This window comes from Pongo abelii, chromosome X (assembly GCF_028885655.2).
Source record: "Pongo abelii isolate AG06213 chromosome X, NHGRI_mPonAbe1-v2.0_pri, whole genome shotgun sequence".
NCBI lineage: Eukaryota > Metazoa > Chordata > Mammalia > Primates > Hominidae > Pongo > Pongo abelii.
Window position 1 is genome coordinate 57272286 of NC_072008.2, and position 24779 is coordinate 57297064.

The 24779-nt window shown below is 40.4% G+C and overlaps 1 long non-coding RNA gene across 1 annotated transcript in view; it reads left to right on the plus strand.

Moving 5' to 3' along the window:
* The window catches only part of LOC100171857 (uncharacterized), a 239446-nt gene extending 222007 nt beyond the window's left edge, over positions 1-17439 (plus strand). The window contains 1 exon segment of the long non-coding RNA NR_036547.1: positions 15683-17439. This is a non-coding gene — a long non-coding RNA (uncharacterized LOC100171857).
* The last annotated feature ends 7340 nt before the right edge of the window (positions 17440-24779 follow it).

The following is a 24779-nucleotide window of genomic DNA, read 5'->3' on the forward strand; positions in this document are numbered from 1 at the left end:
ATTATGCTGTTGATTGGGCAACTAAGGCCTTCTCCTGAGAACGAATGCGAATGCGGAAAGTCTGTTATCAGATAAGCCCCAGCAGCCAGTGTGAAACTGGAGCCTTCTGGGTCAACCTGCTTAAAAAGGGACCACACTTTGGGTAGAGGCAGAGAGTCCCCTTGGGACCCTCGGCCCTCTGTGATGGCATGGGAATCTGTGTTGCGTGGTGGCCTTCCCCAGTTCCCGTAAGCCACCCTCGCGTCACCCCTGCCCCTCCCCCCCCACCCCGTGTGAAAGCCAGGACAGCCTGCACAGAGTCAGACTTCAGTCAGTTGCTGAGTATCCCCTCTGAGGGAGAATCCTGCCACACACCCTGTGACTGCCTGTTGAGCTGTTCGCTCATTTTGGTGACCTCCATGTGCCAGCCCAAGGTGGTAAACTCTATCTGGAGCTCCAGGCTTTGGGAGAACCACCAGTCCTGCAGCAAAACCTTGGGTAATTCAGCTGGGTGACCAGCACCTTGTCCTGGGGCGGCAGCCCCATGATCCCAGTCTTCCTGTGGTTTCCCAGTGGCCATGATTATGTATCATTTGTCTTCTATTTTTCTGCATGAGCATGAGCCATGAAACCTGGAGAGGGCCAAAGGAAAAGCAAAGGCTGGCTGCATAAAGAGGATTTCCGCAGTGTCTTCCGCCTACTGGTCCTAGGTCTTAGGGTCCCTTAACTTTGGTGGTCAACCTGAGACCAGGTGGCTGGTTCCTTTTTATCCTCCCTGTCTTTTTTGTTTCTCTTTCCCTTTTCTTTTTTTCACATTGGAAAGGGTGGAGGCCGTCGGATTGGAGGGGCAGGGTTAAGCTTGTAGTTGGCCTTTGTAGAGCCATAGTGCCATCGAGCGGAATCTGTTTCTGGAAACTGGAGGCAGCTGGGCACGAGTGCTGGAGAAATCCCAGGAGCACGAAAGAGATGGTGGTGGTGTGGGGCCCCCAGGCCAAAGCTGGACGAGAGAGGAACTCCTGGCTGGCCCTTTGCCTTTGCTCATTACCAGGATGGCACCTGGGCTCCACAGCCCTCTCCGAAAAAAGGGCAGGAAGGGGCGGCCCTCCATGGGTTCCCCTGGCCATCTCCAGGAATTGCCGGGCAGGAGTCGTCCCACCCACAGCACCCCAAATCTCCTTGGTTCACTAGGAGGATAGGGGACCTCTGGCCCCAGAGTGATTGCAGGCAAGGGCCCTCCAGAACTCCCCACAAAAGAGACCAGTGTAAACGACCCCAGTCTCGGCCATCAGTAGTCAGTGGCTTCCCTTAAGCCCACCTCAAGATGGCTGCCAGGGCACCTCCGCCCTCTGGACTGACTGGTCTTGGGGCTGCCTGGCTGCTCTGTCCCTGGACCTCTAGATTAGCTGCTTCTCCGTGGGGTCCAAATGGCAGGCACACTTCCTTCAAAGGCTTAAAACCATGATGAGGGAAACCCTGGCTTAGTCAGAGTCTGCCCAGCCTGACATATTCTCGCTGAAATCTGTGCCTGTCAGAAGGCAAGTGTCCCTGCAGCCTGTCGTGTTCAGAAACAAGTGCCGCTGGATGGCAGTGTGGCTCCAGAAATGGCAGTCACTTATTTCCCTTCCCTTTCTCTTTCTCATTTTGCTTCCAACAAAACAAAACAAACAACAATAAAACAAAACAAAACAAAAAGAAAAGAAACAAAGAAACCAGCCAAGGAGCACTCACCTCACCTACAGCAGGACTCCCCACCTACATGGTCTCTTTGGGGAAACCTGCAACAATCAAAGGGCTCTCTGCCTCCCTCCTTCCCTCTGGATTCCTCTATGGACAGGGGTCCCAGTGAGCCAGAGGAGCCTATCCTCAAGAAATCCCACCCTTGGGGCTGTGGCATTGTGGGGATAGGTTGCACTGGGGGCAATGTGAAGGGGTACAGGGGGAGGGGTGTGTGAGTGTATGGGCCTGCTTGTGGGCCACTGCTGATTACTTCTGTGAATTTGCACAAGCCTCCTAAGGAGACCAGGCTGCCTGCTTTTGCGCACTACGCTTGTAAATAGGCAACACATTGTTTCTTGGGGAACGGACAAAAGCTTGGATCAAAAGCAGCCAGGTCCAACAGGCATCCATAGATTGTTGACCCTTCTAGCAGAAGAAGGTCGGGCCAGGTGTCTGTCAGGATGAGACTCGACAGATTGGACACCTGTCCCAGGCCTTCAGCTACGTTTCTCACTGGAGCCCAGGCACTCATCCATGCCCAGGAGTAGGAGGGGTATTCTGGGTGGCTTCCACAGGCGGCTCTCCTAGAGAGAGCCACTTGGCATAGCTGATGGAGCATGCGTGCTCACTGAATGTGGTGGCTCACCAGTTAATTCCCCGGGCATCTTGGTCATTCTGCCAAATACATGGGTAGTCAGGCCCCAGCCATGCTCACTTTCGCCTGGGCCTCCTCTGTGTTCCTGTGCTGGGCATGGAAGTGAAGGTTGAGGCTGGCGTGTCTTTGCAGGTGGTGAGGTGGCTGTTCCTTGGTTTGATACAGAGCTCTCTGGGCTCCTCAAGCTGAATTCTATTGCTTGTCAGATTATTCAACCTGGAAAATGGATGAGACGGGGGGTACAAATTGTGCCACCCCTTTTGGGTCTCCAGGCAGAAATGGGAAAGCCGGGCACGGGTCCTTCATACAGAACACTCGTTGAGATGCAAAGCTGTGGCCTCATTGCTCTAAAGGTTGCATGTCTTACCCATGCCTCTCAGTGACTGGAGAGCAGCATGGAACACAACCCTCTCAGAATATTGCAAATGTTTTCTTTCTTCACTTGTTACAAGTCTTCCTGGATGTGTAGGCCGCACTGGGAACGTGCAGACCTTCAGAGGAGAGAAAATTCTCCCCACGGGTTATGATTCCCACGCTCAGAGGGGTATGACCTACTCTCACGAACATCAGTTTCATGCATGGGCTTGCACTCTCAGGGCATTCCAGGAAGAAGGGCAACATTACCATGGAACAGGAATCACTCCCTTTCTGTCACTTGTCAACTAATGTGAATCCTTTTCTCATGTGTAGTAATCACCATGGGGGCACCTCCAGTGCCTGCATAGGGAAAATGCAGGAAGAAAGGAATGCAGGAAGATCTGGACAGAGTTCTTCGGGGTGGCATTGGGAGTCTGAATGTCAGAGGTCCTCATTTTTAACATTTAACTCCCATCACATCTCACCTTTTTCCTGTCTTTATCTGTGCTTCCATACATCCTCAGGCACATACATGTATCCTCACCCATAGTCACTCAAAAGTGTAGGTCCAGGCACCTCCCCTAAAACCTGGATCCCATTGTCTAGGCAACTGTAAGTGGGCAGGGTTCTTCAGCTTCCAGGTTCTCTTTTGTTCATCTTTCTTGTCCCTATCTGTGTGGCTTTCCAATATTTGTTGGCAGAGGGTGCAGGATGGGGTGGTGGTGGGGGCAGTGGGGACCAGGGTAGCCTCCAGGCTTGCAAGGCCTCTGTGCCAATGTGGTGCAGACCTGGGACTAAGGGGCTGACTCTCTTGGCTGATGGCTCTTCCTCCTCTGTGAGGCCACAGGAGGCCACTTGGGCTACTACCTGTCTACTTGGGACACTCTGCATTCCAATTCACTCTCATTCTCATTGCTCACTCTAATTCTTTGTGTACTTTTGGAGTTTTTCTCCCTTCACTTTTTTTTTTTATTATACTTAAAGTTCTGGGGTACATGTGCAGAACATGCAGGTTTGTTACATAGATATAGACGTGCCATGGTGGTTTGCTGAACCCATCAACCCGTCACCTACATTAGATATTTCTCTTAATGCTATCCCCCCCCAGCTCCCCACCCCATGACAGGCCCCGGTGTGTGATGTTCCCCTCCCTGTGTCCATGTGTTCTTATTCTTCAACTCCCACTTATGAGTGAGAACATGTGGTGTTTGGTTTTCTGTTCTTCTGTTAGTTTGCTGAGAATGATGGTATCCAGCTTCATCCATGTCTCTGCAAAGGACGTGAACTCATCCTTTTTGATGGTTGCATAGTATTCCATGATGTATATGGGCCACATTTTCTTTATCCAGCTTATCATTGATGGGCATTTGGGTTGGTTCCAAGTCTTTGCTATTGTGAACAGTCCCGAAATAAACATATGTGTGCATGTCTCTTTAGAGTAGAATGATTTATAATCCTTTGGGTATGTACCCAGTAACAGGATTGCTGAGTCAAATGGTATTTTTAGTTCTAGATGCTTGAGGAATTGCCACACTGTCTTCCAGAATGGTTGAACTAATTGACACTCCCACCAACAGTGTAAAAGCATTCTTATTTCTCCACATCCTCTTCAGCATGTTATTTTCTGACATTTTAATGATCAGCATTGTAACGGGCATGAAATGGTATCTCATTGTGGTTTTGATTTGCATTTTTCTAATGCCCAGTGATGATGAGCTTTTTTCATATGTTCATTGGCTGCATAAATGTCTTCTTTTGAGAAGTCTCTGCTCATATCCTTTGCCCACTTTTTGATGGGGTTGTTTGTTTTTTTCTTGTAAATTGGTTTAAGTTATTTGTAGATTCTGGATATTAGCCCTTTGTCAGATGAGTAGATTGCAAAGAGTTTCTCCCATTCTGTAGGTTGCCTTTTCACTCTGATGATAGTTTCTTTTGCTGTGCAGAAGCTCTTTAGTTTAATTATATCTCATTTGTCTATTTTGGCTTTTGTTGCCATTGCTTTTGGTGTTTTAGTCATGAAGTCTTTGCCCACTCCTATGTTCTGAATGGTATTACCTAGGTTTTCTTCTAGGGTTTTTATGGTTTTAGGTCTTAGGTATAAGTCTTTAATCCATCTTGAGTTAATTTTTGTATAAAGTGTAAGGAAGGGTTCCAGTTTCAGCTTTCTGCATATGGCTAGCCAGTTTTCCCAGCACCATTTATTAAATAGGGAATCCCTTCCCCATTTCTTTTTTGGTCAGGTTTGTCAAAGATCAGATGGTTGTAGATGTGTTTTGTTATTTCTGAGGCCTCCATTCTGTTCCATTGGTTTATATATCTGTTTTGTTACCAGTACCATGTTGTTTTGGTTACTGTAGCCTTGTAGTATAGTTAGAAGTCAGGTAGTGTGATGCCTCCAGCTTTGTTCTTTTTGCTTAGGATTGTCTTGGCTATTTGGGCTCTTTTTGATTCCATTTGAACTTTAAAGTAGTTTTTTTCTAATTCTGTGAAGAGAGTCAGGGGTAGCTTGATGGGGATAGCATTGAATCTATAAATTACCCTGGGCAGTATGGCCATTTTCATGATATTGATTCTTCCCATTCATGAGCATGGAATGTCCTTCCATTTGTTTGTGTCCTCTTTTATTTCATTAAGCAGTAGTTTGTAGTTATCCTTAAAGAGGTCCTTCACGTCCCTTATAAGTTGGATTCCTAGGTATTTTATTCTCTTTGTAGTAATTGTGAATGGGAGTTCACTCATGATTTGGCTCTGTGTTTGTCTGTTCTTGGGGTATAGGAATGCTTGTGATTTTTGGACATTGATTTTGTATCCTGAGACTTTGCTGAATTAGCTTATCAGCCTAAGGAGATTTTGGGCTGAGACGATGGGGTTTTCTAAATATACAGTCATGTTATCTGCAAACAGAGACAATTTGACTTCCTCTTTTTGTAATTGAATACGCTTTATTTCTTTGTCTTGCCTGATTGCCCTGGCCAGAACTTCCAATACTGTGTTGAATAGGCGTGGTGAGAGAGGGCATTCTTGTCTTGTGCCAGTTTTCAAAGGGAATGCTTCCAGTTTTTTCCCATTCAGTATGATATTGGCTGTGGGTTTGTCATGAATAGCTCTTATTGTTTTGTGATACATTCCATGAATACCTAGTTTATTGAAAGTTTTTAGCATGAAGGCTGTTGAATTTTGTCAAAGGCCTTTTCTGCATCTATTGAGGTAAGCGAGTGGTTTTTGTCATTGGTTCTGTTTATGTGATGGATTAAGTTTATTGATTTGCATATGTTGAACCAGCCTTGCATCCCAGGGATGAAGCCGACTTGATCGTGGTAGATAAGCTTTTTCAAATGCTGCCTAAAATCCTCCTTTTTTGTTGTGTCTCTGCCAGGCTTTGGTATCAGGATGATGCTGGCCTCATAAAAGTTAGGGAGTTAGGGAGGATTCCCTCTTTTTCTATTGTTTGGAATAGTTTCAGAAGGAATGATACCAGCTCCTCTTTGTACCTCTGGTAGACTTCGTCTGTGAATCCATCTGGTTCTGGACTCTTTTTTGGTCAGTAGGCTATTAATTGTTGCCTCAGTTTCAGAGCCTGTTATTGGTCTATTCAGGGATTCGACTTCTTTCTGGTTTTGTCTTGGGAGAATGTACGTGTCCAGGAACTTATCCATTTCTTCAAGATTTTCTAGTTTATTTGCATAGAGGTGTTTATAGTATTCTCTGATGGTAGTTTGTATTTCTGTGGGATCAGTGGTGATATCCCCTTTATCATTTTTCATTGCATCTATTTGATTCTTCTCTCTTCTTAGGCTGGCTAGCGGTCTATCTATTTTGTTGATCTTTTCAAAAAACGAGCTCCTGGATTCGTTGATTTTTTTGATGGGTTTTTCTTGTCTCTGTATTCTTCAGTTCTGATCTGATCCTAGTTATTTCTTGCCTTCTGCTAGATTTTGAATTTGTTTGCTTCTGCTTCTCTATTTCTTTCAAATGTGATGTTAGGTTGTTGATTTTAGATCTCTCTTGCTTTCTCTTGTGGGCATTTACTGCTATAAATTTCCCTCTCCACACTGCTTTATTTTTATTTTTATTTTTTTAATTACTATTATACTTTAAGTTTTAGGGTATACGTGCACAATGTGCAGGTTAGTTACATATGTATACATGTGCCATGCTGGTGTGCTGCACCCATTAACTCACCATTTAGTATTAGGTATATCTCCTAATGTTATCCCTCCCCCCTCCCCCCACCCCACAACAGTCCCCAGAGTGTGATGTTCCCCTTCCTGTGTCCATGTGTTCTCATTGTTCAATTCCCATCTATGAATGAGAACACACGGTGTTTGGTTTTTTGTCCTTGCGATAGTTTACTGAGAATGATGATTTCCAATTTCATCCATGTCCCTACAAAGACATGAACTCATCATTTTTTATGGCTGCATAGTATTCCATAGTGTATATGTGCCACATTTTCTTAATCCAGTCTATCATTGTTGGACATTTGGATTGGTTCCAAGTCTTTGCTATTGTGAATAGTACTGCAATAAACATACGTCCACACTGCTTTAAACGTGTCCCTGAGATTCTAGTACGTTGTGTCTTTGTTCTCATTCATTCAAGGAACATATTTATTTCTGCCTTCATTTTGTTATTTACCCAGTAGTCATTCAGACGCAGGCTGTTCAGTTTTCATGTGGTTGTGTGGTTTTGAGTGAGATTCTTAATCCTGAGTTGTAATTTGATTGCGCAGTGGCCTTAGAGACTGTTTGTTATAATTTCCGTTCTTTTGCATTTGCTGAGGAGTGTTTTACTTCCAATTATTTGGTCAGTTTTAGAATAAGTGTGATGTGCTGCTGAGAAGAATGTATATTTTGTTGATTTGGGGTGGAGAGTTCTGTAGATGTCTATTAGGTTCACTTGGTCCAGAGCTGAGTTCAAGTCCTGGATATCCTTGTTAATTTTATTTCTCACTGATCCATCTAATATTGACAGTCTCCCACTCTTTTTATGTGGGAATGTAAGTCTCTTTGTAGGTCTCTAAGAACTTGCTTTATGAATCTGTGTGCTTCTGTATTGGGTGCATATATATTGAGAATAGTTAGCTCTTCTTGTTGCATTGATTTATTTACCATTATGTAATGTCCTTCTTTGTCTCTTTTGATCTTTGTTCATGTAAACTCTGTTTTATCTGAGACTAGGATTGCAACCCCTGCTTTTTTTTTTTGCTTTCCATTTGCTTGGTATGTATTCCTCCATCCCTTTCGTTGAGCCTATGTGTGTCTTTGCATGTGGGGTGGGTCTCCTGAATACAGCACACCAATGGGTCCTGACTCTTTATCCAATTTGCCAGTCTGTGTCTTTTAATTGGGGCATTTAGCCCATTTACATTTAAGGTTAATATTGTTATGCGTGCATTTAATCCTGTCGTTATGATGCTAGCTGGGTTTTTTTGCCTGTTAGTTGATGCAGTTTCTTCATCTTGTTGATAGTCTTTACAATTTAGTATGTTTTTGCAGTGGCTGGTACTTGTTGATCCTTCCATGTTTAGTGCTTCCCTCAGGAGCTCTTGTAAGGCAGGCCTGGTGGTGACAAAACCTCTCAGCATTTGCTTGTCTGTAAAGGATTTTATTTCTCCTTTGCTTATGAAACTTAGTTTGGCTGAATATGAAATTCTGGGTTGAAGATTCTTTTCTTTAAGAATGTTGAATATTGGCCCCCACTCTTTTCTGGCTTGTAGGGTTTCTCCTGAGAGACCTGCTGTTAGTCTGATTGGCTTCCCTGGTAACCCAACCTTTCTCTCTGTCTGCCCTTAATATTTTTTCCTTCATTTCAACCTTGGTGAATGTGATGATTATGTGTCTTGGGGTTGCTCTTCTCAAGGAGTATCTTTGTGGTGTTTTCTGTATTTCCTGAATTTCAATGTTGGCCTGCCTTGCTAGACTGGGGAAGTTCTCCTGGATAATATCCTGCAGATTGTTTTCCAACTTGGTTCCATTCTCCCTGTCACTTTCAGGTACACCAATCAAATGTAGTTTTGGTCTTTTCACATAGTCCCATATTTCTTGGAGGCTTTGCTCATTTCTTTTGACTCTTTTTTCTCTAATCTTGTCTTCTTACTTTATGTTATTGAATTGATCTTCAATCTCTGATATCCTTTCTTCTGCTTGATCCATTCAGCTATTGATACCTGTGTATGCTTCACGAAGTTCTCATGCTGTTTTTCAGCTCCATCAGGTCATTTATCTTCCTCTCTAAACTGGTTATTCTAGTTAGCAATTCATCTAACCTTTTTTCAAGGTTCTTAGCTTCCTTGCATTGGGTTAGAACATGTTCCATTAGCTTGGAGGAGTTTGTTATTACTCACCTTTTCAAGGCTACTTCTGTTAATTTTTCCAACTCATTCTTTGTCCAGTTTTGTTCCTTTGCTGGAGAGGAGTTATGATCCTTTGGAGGAGAAAAAGTGTTCTGGTTTTTGGAATTTTCAACCTTTTCGTGCTGGTTTCTCCCCATCTTCATAGATTTATCTACCTTTGGTCTTTGAAGTTGATGACCATCAGCTGAGGTCTCTGATTGGATGTCCTTTCTGTTGATGTTGATACTATTCCTTTCTGCTTGTTAGTTTTTCTTCTAACAGTCTGGCCCCTCTGCTGAAGGTCTGCTGGAGTTTTGCTGGAGGTCCACTCCATACCCTGTTTTCCTGGGTATCACTAGCGGAGGCTGCAGACCAGCAAAGATTGCTGCCTGTTCTTTCCTCTGGAACCTTTGTCCCAGAGGGACACCTGCCAGATGCCAGCCAGAGCTCTTCTGTATGAGGTATCTGTCAGTTCCTACTGGGAGGTGTCTCCCAGTCAGGATACACGAGTGTCAGGGACTCACTTGAGGAGTCAGTCTGTCCCTCATCAGAGCTCAAACGCTGTGGTGGGAGATCTGCTGCTCTATTCAGAGGTACCAAGCAGGGACGTTTAAATCTGCTGAAGCTGCACCCCCAACTGCCCCTTCCTCCAGGTGCTCTGTCACAAGGAGGTGGGGGTTTTATCTATAAGTTCCTGACTGGAACTATTGCCTTTTTTTCAGAGATGCCCTGTGCAGAGAGGAGGGGATCTGGAGAGGCACGTTGGCCACAGTGGCCTTGCTGAGCTGCGGTGGGCTCCATCCAGTTCGAACTTTCCAGCAGCTTTGTTTACACTGTAAGGGTAAAACTGCCTACTTAAGCCTCAGCAATGGCAGATGCCCCGCCCCCCACCAAGCTCCAGGGTCCCAGGTCAAGCTCAGAGTGGTGTGCTAGCAGTGAGAATTTCAAGCCAGTAGATCTTAGCTTACTGGGCTCCATGGGGTTGGGACCCACCGAGCCAGACTGTTTGGCACCCTGGCTTCAGCCTCCTTTCCAGGGGAGTGAATGGTTTTGTCTGGCTGGACTTCTGGGTGCCACTGGGGCATTAAAAAAAAAAAAAAACTTCTGTGGCTAGCTTGGTGTCTGCCCAAATGGCCACCCAGTTTTGTGCTAGAAACCCAGGGCCCTGGTGGCATGGGTACTGGAGTGAATCTCCTGGTCTGCGGGTTGTGAAGACCATGGGAAAGGTGCAGTATCTGTGCTGGAGTGCATGGTATAGTCCCTAACGGCTTCCCTTGGCTAGGAGAGGGAGTTCCCTGACACTTTGCATTTCCTTGGTGAGGTGACACCCCTACCCTGCTTTGGCTCACCCTCCTTGGGCTGCACCCACTGTCCAACCAGTCCCAGTGAGACTGGTACCTCAGTTTGAAATGTAGAAATCACCCATCTTCTGCATCAATCTCACTGGGAGCTGCAGACTGGAGCTGTTCCTATTCCACCATCTTGCCAGCCTCCCACTTTTTTTTTATCTTCACTGTCTTTACTTTTAGTCCACTTGTGGTTTGAGGAGGGTCGGGTGGGCACGGGCACATCATTATGGAGAACATGCTTACTTTTCCTAAGAAAATTAGATGGACCCTGGCTGACCCCTGAAGTGCATAATCAGAATCCCCCTCCTCTTTCTGCCCTCCTTATTGCCATAGGTGGCTGATTACCTCTTTTTCTTGGTGTCCTGTTTCTCCCCATTTTTCATCTCTCCTCCCATTTCCAGGGTCCTTCCCTCCCTTGGCCTTATGTACTAGGGACTTGGTGGCCCCTTGAAGTGTGCTGATGATATTCAGAGGGCAAGATTTTGCCTGCACCTTTGTTCTCCTTTGCTCCTGCAGGGCTACTTGTGGATCAGTGCCCTTGATCCCACTCAGAAAGGACCGCATCGATGAGAAGCTTTTCAGTGGTGTGTCCTTTCACCCGGACATCATTCATGTCTCTTTGTCGCTTGTTGTGTATGTCACCATGCAGTGATACACCCCTGAACTAGATCCTTCAGGACAGCTTGGGTGACATGAAGCTGCCACTTGTTGTTCTTTTTCTCCTCTTTCTTTCTTCTTCTTCTTCCTTTTTCCTTTCACTTTCAGCTTTCTGCGGTACAAATGTTCTATCGAGACAGCTTCTTCTTCTGCTCATTGGTGATGGGTGTGTCCCCTTGCAGCACCAGGCCTGGAGGGAGGCTTCACTTTCATTTTTAAAGGACCAGAGATGAAAGTCACCAGTTCAGTTTCTCTGGTGAACAATGAGAACACTTGGACACAGGGTGGGGAACATCACACACCGGGGCCTGTCTTGCGGTTGGGGGAGGGGGGAGGGATAGCATTAGAGATATACCTAATGTAAATGATGAGTTAATGGGTGCAGAACACCAAAATGGCACATGTATACATATGTAACAAACCTGCACATTGTGCACATGTACCCTAGAACTTAAAGTGTATATATATATATATATATATATGTACACGTGTATATATATATATATATATATAAAGCCACCCAGGTGTTACTTTTATGTGAAATGTCATCGTGAATTCATGGATTTTCCAGTACCTCTTGGCTCGCTCTTTGTCCCCATTCTTTTTGTGGACTCTGTAAATGTCCAATCCTGAGCCAGTGGGAGCCTTGGCAAGTTGTGTCCTTTTGCCTTTCTTTCCAGCCCAGCCATGTGAACACAACAGTGATCCACATTTCAGTGTGTACAGGCAGGCTGTCTCTGCCATGTGTCCATTTGCCCACTCTCACTTACGCAGGCAGATGCCCACAGACCACAGACACAGACACACCCACACATGCACTCAGAAGGGACTCCACACCCCAAAACGTAATCACAAACACAGAAGCAGAGAAACACACAAGAAACTTGACACGGGCACAAGGGTGTGGGCCCAAGTGTTCCCCCACACAGACATGCACACACACACACCCCCACAGGCATAACACTGCCCACAAACTCTCCCATACAGGCTCTGAATCACCACTTGCAATGGGCATGCTTTTCTGTCTCCAGGCCTGGGTCGTCATGCCATTGATTGGGTAACTTGGGCCTTCCTTTGAGAATGAATGCAGGAAGTCTGTTATCAGATAGGCCCCAGCAGTGGGTGTGAAACTGGAGTTTCCTTGGTCAAACTGCTTAAAAACTTACACTCAGAAAGGATCCCATCGTCACAAAGCTTCTTGATTGTGTGTTTTTTCACGGGGATGTCACTGGTGTCTCTTTGCCCCTCTCGTTCATTGTCATTGCTTCTTCTCAGTCTGATTATTTTGTCTTTTTTTTGTTTTTCATTTTTTATTTTCACTGCTTTACATTATTTTTTAACATAATTAGTATCAGTTTCAGTTTTTGTTTCTTTTGTGTTTTTCAATTTGTTCTTTTACTTTTTTATTTAGTATTTTCAGATTGTGATTGATTTTTGCATTTTCTTTCTATCGTTTTTTCTGGACCAAAGGTAGTCATTTTAGGTGGTGAACTTTTCTTCTTCCCAGTGGTGGATTCATAGTGATATTTTATCTTCTTTTAATTTCATGGTTTTTGAGTCTTTTTTTATTGAGTTGTTTTTGAGTGATTATTGAATGGCTTTATTGAGTGTTATATGAAATATTTTTTCTCCATTTATTTTACTCTGTAACTTTTTTTTTTTCATGGCTTATCAGGGCATTTAAGAAACTTAGTTTTATTAAAGTTGATTATATATCAATTAGGGATTATTAAGTTGTTATTTTGGGAAGATCATTTCTCTTTGCATCATATATTTTAATTTTCTTTTGCTTATTGTTTAAGTGACCCAAGTTATGAACCACATTTTTTTTTTTTTTTTTTGAGAGGGAGTCTCACTCTGTTGCCTAGGCTGGTGTGCAGTGGTGTGACCTCGACTCATTGCAACCTCCATCTCCCAGGTTCAACCGATTCTTCTGCCTCAGGCTCCTGAGCAGCTGGGACTACAGGTGCATGCCACAATGCCCAGCTGATTTTTCTGTACTTTTAGTAGAGATGGGGTTTCACCATGCTGGCCAGGATGGTCTCCATCTCTTTACCTCGTGATCTGCTCACCTTGGCCTCCCAAAGTGCTGGGATTACAGGCCTGAGCCACTGCACCCGGTGAACCACATCTTTTCTTTTGCTGTTCACCTTAGACTCTTGATCATATTTTGGGGTATTTCTTTTTTTTTTAATTTAATCAAATGTGATAGTAAGAAATGTCATATTTTATGTGTCATTAATAGCTAATAGAGAATATATTTTTGTAATATATATTTAACCTTTACCTCATTCTATAATGCTTTTTACATTTCTGTCATATCTTATACACAATTTTTACTACACTGAGAAATTTATTCTTAAAGTAGTGATAAATCAACTCATTTTAATATAAAATCATGATTTTATAGACTATATGACTTGGCTTAAATAGATCTTTCTGAGAAATCAGGAAAATTTGAAAGTCATCAATAAATTATTTACTCTTTGATAATGAAAATATTTTAATAAAAATGCTAAAAACACTTAATTTTAAACCAAAATACAGTATAGTATCTGGTAAAGAGATTTAAACCTATGTTGCAAAGATGATTAAAATGATTCATATGCAATAACCCTTTATAGAGATTCATTTAAATTAAAATTTATTTTTCTGCATCAAAATGAGGAGATCATCATGACTAAGAAATTTTGGATTACTAAATTCTTAAAAAATTGTCCACTTTTAAAATTCTATTAAGGTACAATAAATCAAACATATACCATGTTTTCTTTATCTTTTATAGAAATTTAAAGTATGATGACAGGTATTTCTTGTTGAGGTGATTAGCTTGTCTCTCATACATTGGTGTTTGGAGAATTGTTTACTGCAACATTTGAAATGGTAATCCACAAATTGTTTAACTTTTTTATTATACCAGCTGAGAATATATTTGCATATTTGTGAAAACAATTGGAAACTGTCTCAGTTCTGTTCATTTTGAGAATTACTATGTTTTGGTGGACACATTTGCTGGAATTTTGTGCAGATATTTTAAAAATATTTAAGTTTATGTGGTTACTATGAGATATTATTAAATAAATAAAACATGTCTGGAGTAATGTGTGTAATACAAACTTATTTTTTGTAACAACAAACAGAAAGAGTTACATGTTGGTAAGTATATGTGTCTTTGGTTATGGAAAAAATTATTAGGCATTTGTTCCATACTTTTAACATCTTTTAACCTCCACAGATTTAGAATTGGTTTTCTGGAAGAAATTGTTAATCTTCTTTTTATACATTTTATATTGTTTTCCTCATTTTAATGCCTTTGTATTATATTTCTAAATATAATTTTCTTTTATAAAACATGCAAACTTTATACGAGGAAAAACATCATAAGTAAACTTAAAGACTATTTATATACAATGTGGTTCCATTTTAAAGATAGATAATGGATGTCATTAATTCATAGAATATATAATACATTTCTTTATATTAATACAGAAACAAAGCCTGATAGAAATATAGTCAAAGAACAGGCAATTCATAGGAGACAAAAATATATGGCCAATAATAATAATAAATACAGTTGACTTTAATATTAGGTCATCATATTTGCCACAATCAAAAAATCTCCAGAATTCTCAGTTTTAGAAAGGATTTGGTTAAATATCTACTGTCTATAAAATTATACATTTCTAAAGTATTTTATCTGTATCATAATTTTAATGTTTGTAAGTTTTGACTTGTGTTTTATTTGTAGAATATATGGAAATAATTCTACATATCAACAAATTGGCTTGTTTGTAGTAAAAATGTTGCAAGCATATTAAATATCTTTCAACAGAATGATTTTAAAATTATACTGTAATACAATGCAATATTTTGAAGCCACTGAAATATTGAGACTGATCTATTTTTATATTAAAAATTATTAAGAGGTTTATAAGTGAATAAAAACAAATTGCAGAAGTGTATGCTAGGATGATCTAATTTATATTATAAACTCCAAATCTAAATTATTATATTATAAATACTATGTATGTGTACATTTAAATAGAAATAAAAAGGTCTAGACAGAATTGATAAGTATGTTTTCTTCTGGAAATAGGAGAAAGACTGAGGAATGGTAAATGTTTAGCAGTAAGAAGAATTCTGTCTATGTTGTTTGAATTATATACAGTTAGATTTTATTCATGTATTTATTCATGTATTATTTGTGTAAATAAATAAATAAATAAATATAAAATTTCCAAGGAATATAGGAGATTGTCAAGGGGCTATGAGGGAACAATGAGGCTGATTAATCAGTTTTGGAAGCCTAATAAAACGAGTAATAGCGGTAGACATCCCTGTGCTTTTTGGGGGAGAAATATATGCCTAGGATAATAGAAACATCTGGTCCACCTAACAGATGAATTATTTTGCATTCAAATACATTAGATACCAACAAGATGCAGGTTATCGTCATTGTATGCCTTGATTTAATATTTATTAAGCACTCATCTAATAATTTTGCATTTTCTTTAACTTGCTTAATAGAGAAAGTGGGGTGTTTTCTGCCCAACAGACATATCTGACCTGTATGATAATGGAATTTCTCATTATAAGTAAGTCAATAAACTTTTGTTCTCTTTCTGTATCTTTCAGTCTTATGATGTAATCAGCGTGATTTCACTTCCTGAATTTTGATGAATTCTAAGACATGGGCAAGATCGGGTTGTAAGACCTCTGAGATTTAAGGCCATGGCCTGGATCATGGTGAACTTACCAAAGCAAACAATGCCTGTGAGATGGTCCTGCAGCAACCAACCAGTGCGCTCTTTTGGTGACATCCAGTTCTTGTTGTATAACTTTATATTCCTATAAATCCATTAAGGCCCCAATAAAGTTTGTCTCTAAGTGCTGTGTTAGATCTATATGACTACATCTAGTAAATTGTGAATTTTAAGTAAATATTTTCTAAGAACTCCTATGTAAAGCATTACTAAAATTAGTGTTGAAATATGACCTTCTTCCTACATTTATTCATTTATTTATGTCTATTTATTCATTTATTTTAGTGAAAAATATAAAGAAAGGAGAGGAAGGTTAAATCCAAAAAAGAATTCAATTTCCAGTACACTTACTTTACTTTGCTGTCAGTTTTTGCATGGAATCTACATCTTTTTATGCTAATCCTCATCATATTATTTTACATCTTAACTATTTTTTTCTGACTAAAATGGTTGATGTGCTTGTTTTTTGTAATTTTCTACTTTCTAAAATGCTTAGTATTGAACAAATAGAATATCCTAATTAAAAACAGTAATAAATATTATGGTGAAAAAATACAAGTAAAATGGGAAAACATTAGATAGCAGCTTTCAATATTTCATATAGTTCATAAATTTTTCAGGAATTAGAAGGTTATAGAAAAAAATTTATAGACTATAATAATTTCCAGGGATATAAAAAATAAAGCTTCTACCTCTGAATTGTAATAAAAGATAAACAGATTTGAAAGCATATATTATATCCGAAAATGTCAGATAAACTTGGCTTATAAATTAAAATATAAAATAATAATACAATTTGTTCAAATAAGTAATTAAAGCTGACATTGTAAAATGAATATTTAGAGAGATTGTGAAACCTGAGTATTTTACCCAGTCCTCTGAAATTAGTCCCTAGCATCAGAATTAAAGAATCTGGAAAATCACAAATGGAGGAATGGTGACATTTATGTATATTCTAGAGTTATGTTATGCACACTTAATAAATTATAGACAGTTATTTTAAAGATTGTATAATATTACTAATCACACATTAGAGTTTTAAAACTTCTGAGCCAGCCTGAACATCACAAACAGTAAACACAGACTTCTTTAAAATGACATCTGGTGAAAGGTATTTTATGCATCAGAAGGCATAGTATTATAAAGATGACAACACTCTTCAAAATAATCAAAATATTTAATGCAACCCTTATCAAAATTAAGGTTGCCTACTTTGAAGAAATTTATAACCTGATTCTAAAGTTCATATGAAAATGTAATGGACCCAGAATAGCCAAAACAATCTTGAAGTATACAAAGTTTGAAGGTCACATTTCCAAATTTTAAAACTTATTACAAAGCTACAATAAACAAGTCTATGTGGTACTGGCATAGGATATAAATATTGATCAATGAAAGAAAAAAAGTCCTTCTGAAGTGTAACAAAATATGCACTAAATAAATTTAAAATGCTGTGACAAAGAAAAAGAAAAAAGAAATAGAATCCAAAGTCCAGACATAAGCCCTCACAAAAGTTAATTTGCAGCCAATTAACTTCTGACAAGGAGGCAAGACATAAGGGAAAATAACTATTTTCAACAAATGGTACTGGGACAATTTGGTATCTACATGCAAAAAAAAAAAAAAAAAAGAGAAACTTCCACCCCTACCTCATGGAAAATACAAAAATTAACTCAAAATAGGCCAAAGACTCAAATATAAGGGTTACACTATAAAACTCTTGGGAGGAAATGTAGAATAAATTTTTGTGACCTTGAATTAAGTATTGGATTTTTAATTCTTACACCAAAGCACAAGTTAATAAAGGAAAAATTAGGTAAACTGGACATAATTAAAATTTAAAAAAAAATTTGCTTCAGTGAACACAGTCAAGAAATATGAAAGACAGCCACAGTACAAGAATATTTTTGCAAATAATATGTCTCATAAATGACTTGTATCTAAAATATATAAGGCCGGGCATGGTGGCTCATCCTGTAATCCCAGCACTTTGGGAGGCCGAGGCAGGTGGATCACTTGAGCTCAGGAGTTTTAGACCAGCCTGGCCAACATGATGAAACCCCATCTTTACTAAAAATACAAAAAAGAAAAAAAATTAGCAGGGTGTGGTGGTGCATGCCTGTAATCTTAGCTACTCAGGAGGCTGAGGTGGGAAGATAGCTTGAACCTGGGAGGCAGAGGTTGCAGTGAGCCGAAATTACACCAATGCACACTCCAGCCTAGGCAACAGGGCAAGATGCCATCTCAAAAAATAAAATAAAATAATAAAATAAAATAAACAGTAATCACAGCTAAATAATAAAACAAACAATAAACCAATTTTATAATGAAAGGATCTGAATAGATTCTTCTGTAAAGAAGACATACAAATCACAAATTACACATGAGAAGATGCTCAACACTATTAGTCATCAGGGAAATGCAAATCAAAATCACAAAGAGATACCAATTTATACCCAGTAGGATACTTATTATTATTATTTTTTTAAATAGCAAAATAATAAATGTTAGAGAGAATGTGGGAAAACAGGAACATGAGGCATCGTTGCTGGTAATGATAAATGGTGCAGCCACCGGGCAAACAATTTTGTGGTTCCTCTCTAAGTTAAACATAGAAATAATGGCTGGGCTTGGTGGCTCACACCTGTAATCCCAGCACTTTGGGAGGCTGAGGTGGATGGATCACCTGAGGTCAGGAATTCGAGACCAGCCTGACCAACATGGTGAAACCCCACCTCTACTAAAAAATACAAAAAATTAGCCCAGCTACTCAGGAGGCTGACGCGGGAGAATCCCTTGAACCTGGGAGGCAGAGGTTGCAGTGAGCCGAGATTGCACCACTGCACTCCAGCCTGGGCGTGACAGAGCAAGACTCCATCTCAAAAAAAAAGAAGAAAAAAAAAAGAAATAACATGCTACCCAGCAATTTTACTCCTGATACATAGCCAAAATAACTAAAAAACAGGTGTTCAAACAAAAATTGTACAGGACCGTTTACAGCAGAAATATTTGTACTAGGAAAATGTGGAAACAACTCAAATGCCCATCAACTGGTGAATGGAAAACAAAATGTATATTCACACAATGGAATATTAATTTGGTCATGTACAGGAAATAAGTATAGATACTGCCAGAATAAATCTTGAAAGCATTATGCCAAAAAAAAAAAGGAAAATAATTCTTGCCTAGTGGTCTGGGAAAAGCAAAAGCATTATGCTATGTGAAAAAAACCAGTCACACAGTACCATATATTATATAATTTCATATAAATAAAATGTCCACATGAGGCAAGTCTATAGGTTCAGAAAAAATATTTGCTTAAGGATGGAGTTTCCCTTAAGTTATGATTGAGAATTGATGTCTAAGGATTGTGTGATTTTATTCAGGGTTAATGAAAATGCAAAAGAATTGACTGTAGTGATATTTACACATATCTATGCTTATCTATAAATATCCAAAACCATTGAATTGTACACTTTAAATCATGGATTGTATTATATGTGCATATCTCAAGTTGTTTAAAACAATAGATGTCTGGCTAGCACCTCCCAAGGCAGCCACTCCCAACTTATTTTATTTTATTTTTTTGAGACAGAGTTTCACTCTTGTTGTCCAGGCTGGAGTGCAATAGTGCAATCTCAGCTCACCGTAACCTCTGCCTCCCAGGTTCAAGGAATTCTCCTGCCTCAGCCTCCCGAGTAGCTGGGATTACAGGCATGCACCACCACACCCAGCTAATTTTATATTTTTGGTAGAGACAGGTTTTCTCCATGTTGAGGCTGGTCTCGAACTCCTGACCTCAGGTGATCCACCCGCCCATCGGCCTCCCAGTGCTGGGATTACAGACGTGAGCCACCATGCCTGGCCAGCCTCTCCCAACTTATTAAATTCCTATGCAGCAAGATGGCAAAATGGAACTCTTCAGCACTCATAACCTTGCAGAAGTATCCATTTGAACAACTATTCATGCACAAAATTACCTTTACAATGCCTAAAGAAACCAAGTGAGAGATTACAGCACCTGGGTGTAGCAAATAAAGAAAGATGCATTTAAGAGTGGAGAAAGGGCGGGTCATTTGTGGTCAGGAGTTTGAGACCAGCCTGGCCAACATGATGAAACCCTGTTTCTACTAAAAATACAAAAATTAGCCGGGTGTGGTGGCAGGCACTTGTAATCCCAGCTACTCGGGAGGCTGAGGCAGGAGATTCGCTTGAATCTGGGAGGCGGAGTTTGCAGTGAGCCAAGATTGCACCACACACTCCAGACTGAGCAACAGAGCAAGACTCCATTTCCAAAGGGGAAAAAAATAGAGTGGAAAAAGGACAGTTTTACATTATGCACATCACCCCTCCCCCAACTCTAAGTAGCACAGCAAGGAGAAAGATACCCATCTATGAGGGGAAGAAGAAAAAACCTAGTACTGGACTGCCTCAAACCCCCAAACTGGGCCCATTCCAGTAAAACCTTGCACCAGAGAGGCCCCCTTAGCCCCAGGTTCCAGGCTGGTACATGCGGACTGAACTTCCAGGCCTACCTTGACACTAGGTAGGATCCTGCAGACCCAGGCTCTAGGCCTGCACAATAGACTTGGACTCCAAAACTGCCCTAGCACCAGGTTGGCTCCAGTGGCCCTAGGCTTCAAACTGGTACCAGCACCAGACTTCAGCCCTGTCCCAGTGCCAGATTAACACACTGGCATCAAACACCAGGTGGGGACCCATGAAGATATGCTCAATGCCTTCCCAGTGCCAGGCTTGCCTCATGGTCCCACCTTTCAGCTAACCCAGGGTCTAGGCCCTCCCAAATAGACCTCAGTGCTGGGCAGGCCTTCATAGACTTAGACTCCAGAGTTGTCCATGTGTACCCATATACAAGGCCAGTATCCAAGGCCCCAGGACCTAGGCCAGACTTTGCTGTCTTAGAATCTAGGGCAGCAACTGTACACTCAGCCTCAAGGCTGACATCAGTGAACACAACTCCAAGCTTGTTCCCATATTCCCAGGCTTCAGGCCAGCCCAGTGGGCTCCAGGCTCCAGACTAGCCCCTGCAGACCCAGGCTCCACACTAGACTTAGCAGTAGGCCAGCCTCAGGCTCCAGGCTGGTCCCTGTGGGCTTACACTTCAGAGAACTCAGAGTCCAGGCCTGTTTCAGCAGACCCAGTGTTCAGGCTTATTCCTGTGTACTCTGGTGTCAGACCATACCCCTTGGACTGAAGTTCCAAGAACACCCCTGTAGACTCAGAATCCAGGTCAGCTTCTGTGAATCCAAGATCCAGAGCCACTCCTGCATCCTTAGGTTCCTGGCTGGCCTAGTGTCAGTCCAGTTTTTGTGAACTCAGACTTCAGACTCATCCTAGTGGAAACAGATGCCAAAGTGCCTGGCCAGCTCCTGCAGACTCAGGGTCAAGTCTCATCCCAGCTCCAGGTCAGCCCCTGTGGACTTAGGCTTGAGGTTGGCCATCATAGATACAGGCTCTAGGCCTGCCCTCATGGACCCAGGCTTCAGATTCATCCCTGCAAACCTCACCCTTGTTGAAGTCTACTCCATTGGACCCAGGTGTCAGGCCCAATACCACAGACGCAGACACTATACTCAGCTGCCTGCTGACCCAGTTACCAGACCTACATGCCTGAGGACTCTGCAAGCAAGCTCATCCTCAAACCTTGTCAGATGGCCTGCTCAGAATCCCTGGATAGGCTGACTGCTGAAGGGTTTTACCTGATAAAGCCAGTCTGCAAGGACTGGAATAAGCCCTTTCTTCAGATGTGTAGAAACAAACATATGGCAGTAAGAAATAGGAAAAGCCAGGGAGACATAACATCACCACAATAATACAATCTCCCATTAGCTGAAACAAACAAACAAACAAAAAAAATAGAGATATGTGAACTGTATGACAAAGAGTTCAAAATAATTAATTTTAAGGAAGCTCAGCAAATTTCAAAAAACTGCAGATAAATAACTCAATAAAATCAGAAGATAAATGATCAGAATGAGAAATTTAACAGAGAGGTTGAAATTATTTTAAAAGCCCACAAATTCTGTGGCTGAAAAATACAATGAATTAAGTGAAAAATGCAATAAAGAGCATGAACAGCAGAATTTATGAAGCAGAAGAAAGAATCTAGGAATTTCGATTGTAGGTTATTTGAAAATATACAGTCAGAAAAAAATAAAAAGAAATTAAGAAAGATTACAGATTTTACAAGGCAACATCAAAAGAAGAAGTCTTCATGTGATATGATTTAAAGGAGCAGAGAAAGACAAAGGAGTAGAAATTTTATTTAAAGAAATAATAGTGAAAGCTTTTCAAATCTGTGAAAAGAAATAAATATCCAAGAATAAGAAGGTGAAAAGTCTCCAATGAGATTCAGTCTAAAGAAGACTAATTCATATTATATTCAATCTGTTACAAATTATGGACAAAGACAGGATGTTGGAAGCAGCAAGAGGAAGAAACAAATAACATAGAAGGGAGTTTCAATAAGGCTAGAAGTGGATCTTTCAGCAGAGGCTTTACAGGCCAGGAGAGAGTGGGATGATATATGCCAAGTACTAAAAACAAAACATAACCAAGGATATTTTAACCAGCAAAGCTGTCCTTTGGAAATAAAGAAGAGATAAAGACATTCTCAGATTAACAAAGCTTAAGGAGTTCATTACCACCAGATCTATCTTACAAGAAATGCTAAAGGGAGTTCAATCTGAAAGAAATATACGCCAATTATTAACACAAAAACAAATGAAAATATAAACATATTAATCCCTTCCCCATAAAGAGAGATAAACTCACTGCTGAGTGTTGTTTACTTTTCTTCTGATATCCTCTAACTTAAATACTATAATGTAAATCACACTGATTACATCATAAGACTGAAAGACACAATAAGAGAACAAAAATTTATTGACTTATAGTGAGAAATTCTATTATCATACAGGTCAGATATGTCAGTTGAGCAGAAAACACCCCACTTGCCCTATTAAGCAGGTTAAAGAGAATGCAAAATTATTAGATGAGTGCTTACGAAAATGTGGCACATATACACCATGGAATACTATGCAGCCATAAAAAAGGATGAGTTCATGTCCTTTGTAGCAACAGGGATGAAGCTGGAAACCATCATTCTGAGCAAACTATCACAGGGACAGAAAACCAAACACCGCATGTTCTCACTCATAGGTGGGAATTGAACAATGAGAACACTTGGACACAGGGCGGGGAACATCACACACCAGGGCCTGTCATGGGGTGGGGGCATGGGGGAGGGATAGCATTAGGAGAAATATCTAATGTAAATGACAAGTTAATGGATGCAGCAAACCAACACGGCACATGTATACATATGTAACAAACCTGCACGTTGTGCACATGTACCCTAGAACTTAAAGTAGAATAACAATAAAAAAACAAGCTTACATACTGATATAAAGTCAATACATCTTTTGTTACATTATAAAGGAATAAGAGAGGATATGAAACAAAGATATTTGCTTAATATATGTATATTATACATAATATACATATACATATATAATCTTAATTTTAACACATAGAAAAGAAATACTCATGACAATTATGGTCTTTTTCTCCTTAACTGGTCATGTGGTCATAGCTGGTATTTTGAACAACTTATTTCTACAACCCATTCTCTATTCTCTTTGCTTGCAGCGAGCACCTCAGCCGATTGTAATTCCTTACCTGCTGGTGTGATCCAAACCTTCATTCCTGAAGGGTTTGGGTCATTTGTTGTTCTGCCTGGATTGGGTCATTGTAGTTTTCCATTGACCCTTAATCATAGGTTGTGGTAATATTAAGTGACTCCCTAGAAGATCTTCTGTATTCCATAAATACTCTGTCTTACCTCCACTGGGGTACAGTAGTCTACCTTCTCCTTGGTAGTTTGGACCAATTACATAGGTCCACTAGGCAATTTGCCACTTTCTTGGTTGCAGGAGGAATCAGATGCAACATCTTATTATTTGCCTTAGGAAGGACATCTTGGCATGCCCCACACCACATAACCCCTAGAAATTTTAAAGAGGTTGAAGCCTCCTGAATTTTAGTTGGATTTATTTTCTACCTTCTGAGATGCAAATGTCTTAGCAATAAGTGTAAAGTATTTGTTACTTTTTGCTCATTAAGTCCAATCAGCAAATGTCTTCAATGTAATAGGTCTGTGAAATATCTTGTGGAAGAGAAAAGCAATCAAGATCCCTTTAAACTAAATTATGATGTAGTGCTAGAGAGTTAAGACACTCTTGAAATAGTGCAATAAAGATTATTACTGGTCTTTGCAGCTGACAGAAAACTGCTTCTGGTGGACATTATGGACAAATTTGGAGAAAAGGTGTTTGCCAGATTATTAACTGCCTAGCAGGTACCAGGAGATGTGTTAATTTGCTCAAGCAGTGAATCCACATCTAGTGGAGGAGATTCCATTGGAATCATCACTTGTTTAATTTTATGATATTCCACTGTAATTTTCCAAGACCCATCTCTCTTCTGCACAGGTAAAATAGAAGAGTTGAATGGGGAATGTGGTAGGAATCAACATCTTTGAATCTTTCAAGTCTTTGATGGTGGCATTAATGTCTACAATCCTTCCAGAGATGCAGTATTGCTTTTGATTTACTATTTTCCTTGGTATACACAACTCTAATTGCTTCTATTTGGCCTTTCTCACTATAATAGCTTTCACTCTTCTGGTTAGAAAACCAGTGTTGAGATTCTTCTAGCTGCTAATTATTTCTATTCTAATGATGCATTCTGGAGCTAGAGAAATAACCACAGAATGGGTTCAGGGACCTACTGGACTCACCGCAAGATAGACCTCAGCAAAGACTTTATTGATCACCTGACCTCCATAGCCCTTAATCTGACTAGAGAGCCTCCCCTTCATTCAAGGGTTTCTGGGTTTGTAAACTGGATGAAGCCTGAAAATTAATTGAGTGTTGTGGTGTTTGTTT